Source organism: Aristolochia californica, unplaced genomic scaffold, assembly GCF_029961685.1.
Source record: "Aristolochia californica isolate CCGP_79_NKW_82.1479 unplaced genomic scaffold, dmAriCali1.0.hap1 SCAF_4, whole genome shotgun sequence".
Lineage (NCBI taxonomy): Eukaryota > Viridiplantae > Streptophyta > Magnoliopsida > Piperales > Aristolochiaceae > Aristolochia > Aristolochia californica.
Window position 1 is genome coordinate 26,438,949 of NW_027182103.1, and position 6,622 is coordinate 26,445,570.

Below are 6,622 nucleotides of genomic sequence, written 5' to 3' on the forward strand. Positions count from 1 at the left end.
TAAATACACGTTTCATTTGAAAACCAATAAATAACCACCTATAACACAATTATAAAGGTTATTCTATTATAATTAACCTATTTCTCATGTCAGAATATGGCATCTATCACACCCCCGAACCTAAATCTTTGCTAGTCCCTAGCAAAACAACAATCGAACCAAAAATAAGCCTAGGAAAACAAAATGCCACTTTCGTAGGAAGCACGATTGCATTTAGCGCATGCAACAAGCCGTTAAACCCCTACTTTGTAGTAGTGGACGAGTTATGTCTCGTGAAGGTTTGCATGGAATTTACCCACAAAATTCATCTAAATCAATAATATAAAAAGAAAATTGAAGAAAATTTACTCCTCCTTAGCATATGACTAACACTTAGTATCGTAAAATATCTGAAAATCATATGAGATCCTACGCAATTTGAAAACATGTGTAAAATATAGCATATTATCAATCCAAATACACTCATTGTTACTCCACCTGAACCAATGTGACCCATAAGAAATTACTTCAACAGAACAAAGAGGCAACAAATAACAATAAAATCCTGGTCACATCACAATTAAGAGAAAATAGTAGAGTAAGCCTGTTGTCTAACAATCTCACAAAAGAAATATACCAATTACAATCTTGACTTGCAACTTCTTTCAAATTACAATTTATCATCAAAGTTAAGGAAACTCATTGCTTCCAGATTTAAAACCATTTTACGCTATTACCAGCGTAATTTTTGTTTCACTGAATACTTTTGGTATTACCACCATTTTTTATTCCTCTTCACTGCACATGCACTTATTTTTAAGTAACCGACTGTTCCAGTGCATTTCCCTGGTTTTTCCCAAGCTGTTTCTGAAGTTATCTGTCTTTTGCAAGCAAGAGCATTTCCATTTGCATTCATACATTACAACAAGGAATTTCACTAAGGTATAAAAAGGAATGAGTTCAATAGGCATACAAGACTATTCAGACTATCGTAGATCAACACTAGATTTACATGCTCTCTTTTGTAACTAAGTTTCAAGTCTAATGCAATAGTAAGTTATCCCACTGAATTCTCATGGATCACAACAAATGATATCAGATTTCTAATAGGCATATTCTACACAGTTTTTAAGAAAAATTTTAAAACACATTTGAGCAACTTATTTTAACTCTACTAATGGTAACCACATACTAAGAGGAGTAATTTGAAAACCACGAACAGAAATCAAAAGAAAATTATTGCTAAGACATAAAAGAGTCATTTCCTCCCGCCAAACCTAAACTTGACATTGTCCTCAATGGGGAAAAGTTAAAACACCAGAACGACTACAAAAAGGAATAACAACTTAGCTAGTTATACTCCAATAGGGTGAGGGTTAAGCTCCCTCAGGGCTCCTAAATCCATAGGTGGGACCATATGTGTTTGGTCATCAACAATAATACCGAAAAGTCAATAAAGACCCCCAGGAATGATACATAGTCTCCCTTGATGAAGGTTTACTCGTATCAGCCGTACCCGTAGGTAATCATCCGTAGATGAAACCGCTATCCCACATCACACTTTGAAGAAATCTCTGTGTGACTGGCCACTGAAGGCAGCAGGAATCACGCGCTGAACACAAGTCCTTAAGTTACTCACCATAAGGTTTTCATTCAATACTTCAAGATCAAATTGGTCAATCCCAGAACGGTTGTTTGAGTACAGACCTCTCAAACTAGGGACCAAAAGTCTGGTCATCGACTACCGGAACCATTTATGCTCTCAGCCGGCAAATAAGAATGAATAAACCAAAAAAATAAAATAAAAATAAAACTGTAATGTACAAAAGGATAGAAACGTGGGGATTGCCCACAATTTGCTAAGTTTATAGTCGTAAGCAAGACTCTGACACATTCAAGATGAAATGACAGGTTCCTCCAAGAAAATCACCATCACCTCCTCCGGTGTGGGGACATTCTCAAGATACGGTTTGAGCCTCTGCCCGTTAACTTTGGAGACCGACCCATCTCCGTGATTGCGGATCTCAATAGCGCCATGAGGAAACACCTATGTAACTTCAAATGGACCGGACCACCTGGATCTTAGCTTCCCTGGAAACAAATGCAATCGGGAGTTATAAAGTAAAACATTCTGCCCAACAGTAAAAGACTTGCGAAAAATAGATTTATCATGTAAAAGCTTTGTTCACTCTTATACAGTTTGGCATTCTCATAAGTATCATGACGTATCTCCTCCAACTCATTCAATTGCAACTTTCTCTCCTCACCCGCTTGAGTTAAATCAAAATTCAAAGCCTTAATGGCCCAATAAGCTCTATGCTCAAGCTCAACAGGTAGATGACATGCTTTGCCGAACACTAGGCGAAATGGAGACATCCCAATAGGAGTCTTATAAGCAGTTAGATAGGCCCATAAAGCATCGTCCAATCGAGTGGACCAATCTTTCCTATCGAAGCGAATCGACTTTTCCAAAATCCATTTGATCTCCCTATTAGAGATTTCCACTTGACCACAAGTTTGCGGGTGGTACGGAGTGGACACCCGATGAGTGATGGAATATTTCTTCAATAAGGTCTCAAATGCTCTATTAAAAAAATGAGATCCCCCATCACTGATGATCGCTCTCGGGGTACAAAACCTATTAAAGATATTTTTTTTAAAAACTTTACCACCACTTTGTGATCGTTTGTCTTACATGATATAGCTTCAATCCATTTAGAGACATATTCAACAGCAACAAGGATGTATTGATAGCCGAATGAGACATGAAAAGGACCCTTGAAATCAATACCCCACACATCAAACAATTCAACAATAAGAATGGGGTTAAGAGGCATCATGTTCTTCCTAGACAAACAACCAGTTCGTTGGCATTTATCACACACCTGACAAAACTCATGGGCATCTCTAAATAATGAAGGCCAATAGAAACCACATTGCAGGACTTTAGCCGCGGTCTTTCTAGCACCAAAATGTCCACCACATGCGTGGGAATGACAAAATTCAAGAATGTTGGCAAAGTCTTGCTCATGTATACAACGCCTAATGACTTGGTCAGAACACACCTTGAACAAATAAGGGTCATCCCAAAAAAAATATTTGATTTTGGAAAAGAATTTCAACTGATCTTGTTTACTCCAATAATCAGGAATCTTATGAATTACAAGATAGTTGACTATGTCAGCAAACCAAGGCAACTGGGATACTTGGAGAAGTTGTTCATCAGGGAAGGAATCATTTAAAGGAAGGAATCCTTCCTAAGGTGCTACACATATCCTAGATAGATGATCAACAACAACATTCTGACAACCCTTCTTATCTCGAATCTCAAGGTCAAATTCTTGCAATTGCAAGATCCATCTAATCAAGCGAGGTTTAGATTACTTCAAAGCAGAATGATCAGTGAACGCTATAACCTTTGACCCTAACAGATATGATCTGAATTTGTTCAAGACAAACACCACAGCTAGCAACTCCTTCTCAATGGTAGTGTAATTCAATTGAGCATCGTGAAGAGTGCGGCTAGCATACTGAATGACACATGGCATTTTATCCGTCTTTTGCCCCAAAACAGCCCCCAATGCATAGTCAAAGGCATCACACATCAACTCAAAAGGCAAAGACCAAATAGGGGGTTGGAAAATGGGTGCAGTGGACAAACATTTCTTCAGTGTCTCAAAAGCATGAATACATGTGAAAAGATTGTGCAGACATGTATCAAAACTAGAGCCAAACACAGAAAAGTCATCCATAAAGACCTCTAAAAAGTCACCAATCATGTCAGAAAAGATACTCATCATGCACCATTGGAAAGTGGCAGGCGCATTGCATAAACCAAAAGGCATGCGTCTGTAAGCATAGGTGCCAAACAGACACGTGAAGGTGGTCTTTTCCTGGTCTTCTAGAGCAATGGGAATTTGATTGTAGCCGGAGTATCCATCTAAGAAGCAATAAAAATTGTGGCCGGCCAATCACTCTAGCACCTGATCAATGAAAGGTAGTGGGAAGTGATCCTTCCTAGTGGCGGAATTAAGTTTTCTATAGTCAATGCAAACACGCCACTTGGTGGTAGTTCTTGTGGGAATCCATTCACCACTCTTATTTTTCATTATCGTTATCCCCCCTTTCTTAGGGACTACTTGAATTGGACTCACCCAGGTGCTATCGGAAATAGGGTAAATGATTCCTATCACAAGCAACCTGATGACTTCTTCTCTCACAACCTCCAGCATATGGGGATTTAACCTACGTTGCATCTCACGTGAGGCTTTAGTCCCCTCCTCCAAATGAATACGATGCATGCATATGGAGGGGCTAATCCCTTTAAAGGCATCAAAAGTCCACCCCAATGCCTCTCTGTGTGCTTGTAAAACTTTAGTCAATTGTTCCTCCTGCTCAGTACTCAAATCAGAGGAAATAATGACTGGTAATGAGTTCATGGGCCCCAAGAACTCATACTTCAACATGGGAGGAAGTGGCTTAAGATCTAGCTTGGAAGTTTCAAGAGGTTTGTCCAAGTCAAGAGGAAGATCTTGTGGATGATCAGTTGCGATAACCTCATAAGCTTCCTCCAACAGAGGTACAAAATTGAGTAAAGAATCAACCTCTCAGAAATATGTTTCCTCATCAAAATAGTCCTTGTCTAAAGATGTTATGCAAGACTCAAAAGATTCAAGAGTGGATTCGTCATCAAGCATAACAGTTTCTATCTTAAATGCAGGACTCAGATCATCAGACACAAGTGGGTGGTGCCCGACATTAAATACATTCAATGAGACCTTAAAATTTCCAAAAGACAACTCCAACTCACCACTTTTACAATGAATAATAGCATTAGATGTGGCTAAGAAGGGACGTCCTAGGATGGCAAGAATTTCGTTGGTCACATTGACTACTGGTTCTGTATCAAGAACAATGAAATCAACTGGGAACAAAAATTTGTCCACTTTTATCAAAACATCTTCAACTATTCCTCGTGGTATCTTGACAGAATGGTCAGCTAGTTGAAGTGTGATGGGAGTAGGCTTCTATTCCCCCAAACCTAATTGCTGGTACACAAAGAAAGGAAGCAAATTCACACTTGCCCCTAAGTCGAGAAGAGCTCTCTGGATGGTATGTTCACCAATGACACAAGAAATTGTGGGACATCTAGGATCTTTAACTTTAGGAGTGTTGTGCTTCAGAATTGAGCTTACATTCTCAGTAAGAAAGACCTTTTTATTAACATGTTGTTTTCTCTTCTGTGTAAAAAGGTCTATAAAAAATCGGGCATAGGCAGGGACTTGCCTAATAGCATCAAGAAGTGGAATGTTAATGTGAACCTTACTAAACAGTTACAACGTTTCATGCATGCTATCTCCTTTCCTAGGTGGGCCCGATAACCTCTGCGGATAAGGAGCTAGTGGGACTTGGTTAGGGATCTGCTTGGCTGTTGGTGGAGAACTTGTCCCCATTGTCATCCTTTGACTCCTTAGACTTAGTGGTCCCTACCCCATTATTCAACTCACGACCACTCCTAAGGGTGGTTATGGCTTTGGCTTGCTCATGGTGGGGTTTGGAACTCAACCCACTCTCATGTGTGCTTTTGGGGTTAGGAATGGTTTGACTCGGGAGTCTATTTTGTGCTTGTTCACTCATGTGGCTGGCCAACTGACTCACTTGCATTTCAAGTTTAGCAATTGAGGACTGTGTATTCTGCATGAATAATTGAAGTGTATCCTCAAGTGAAGGTTTTTGTGGAATCAATGGCTGTTGAGTGAAGTGTGGGCGCGGAGCTTGGGGTTGAGTAAACCCTAGAGGACCCCCAACCTGTGGGCCCTTGGACCATGAGAAATTTGGGTGCCTAGCCCAACCCGGATTATTTGTTTCTGAAAAAGGATCGTTCTGGTTTGGTCTATGAAAATTCTAGACTGCATTCAAGTCCTCAATGAGCTCTGGGTAGGATGAACTAGATGGACACATTTGTGTGGGATGAGATGAACCAAAGCATATGGCACAAACAGTAGAAGGGTTAGGAGTAGGTGAACTCTTGGACACCATAAGGGCATCAATTCTTCAAGTCAACCCTTCAATCTTGGCCATGAGCATGGGTGTTTCACTAACCTCATAGAGACCCCCTCTTTTGGCTTCGTGGGATCTCCTACCAACATTAAATGATGAACCCCATTGCTGAGATTGATCACTCAATGTTTCAAAGAAGTCCCACGCCTCACTAGCACTCTTACCCATCAAACTCCCACCACTCGTTGCATCTACCATGGATCTAACCTGGGGTGTAAGACCTTGATAAAAGTATTGCACTAAATGCCATTTCTCAAACCCATGATGCGGACACCTACGGATCAAATCCTTCCATTTCTCCTAAGCCTCATAAAAGTGTTCACCCTCCTGCTGCATAAAGTTGGAGATTTCTCTTCTGAGGGCTGTAGTTCTCTAAATGGGAAAGTACTTGGACAAAAATTTTGTGACTAATGTGTCCCATGAAGTAATGCTGCCCACCTCCAAGGAATTAAGCCAAGACTTGGCCTTATCCTTAAGTGAAAATGGAAAAAGTCTTAACCAGATAGAGTCATCTGAGAAATTCTGAAATTTGAAAATTGCACAAATATCTAAGAATTCCTTGATGTGGTAATATGGGTCCTCC

At 40.0% G+C, this 6,622-nt stretch overlaps 1 non-coding gene across 1 annotated transcript; it reads left to right on the forward strand.

The window, feature by feature from the left end:
- The first annotated feature begins 6,295 nt into the window (after window positions 1-6,295).
- On the forward strand, window positions 6,296-6,402 carry LOC137964338 (small nucleolar RNA R71). Its single transcript, XR_011115535.1, has one exon. It is a non-coding gene; the product is annotated as a small nucleolar RNA R71 (small nucleolar RNA).
- The last annotated feature ends 220 nt before the right edge of the window (window positions 6,403-6,622 follow it).